This window comes from Sebastes fasciatus, chromosome 9, assembly GCF_043250625.1.
Source record: "Sebastes fasciatus isolate fSebFas1 chromosome 9, fSebFas1.pri, whole genome shotgun sequence".
NCBI lineage: Eukaryota > Metazoa > Chordata > Actinopteri > Perciformes > Sebastidae > Sebastes > Sebastes fasciatus.
Window position 1 is genome coordinate 22,031,986 of NC_133803.1, and position 285 is coordinate 22,032,270.

Below are 285 nucleotides of genomic sequence, written 5' to 3' on the forward strand. Positions count from 1 at the left end.
CCCCTCCCTGTCACAAAACATTTTTTGAATATTGCCTGGAAGTGAACTATGTCTTGCTTTGAACATAATTATTGCGGTTTTAAATTTGACCAAATCCATGAATTTCAATGCATGTGACTTTAAAAACAGTGTGTTCCCTATATATCCCACATTATTGACTATCCTGATTGCTCTCTTTTGTAGCATGCATAATGGTTGTAAGTTGCTTTTATAAGTGTTACCCCAAACTTCCACACAGTAATTCAGATATGATTCAAGATTCAAGATGTTTATTGTCACGCCGGT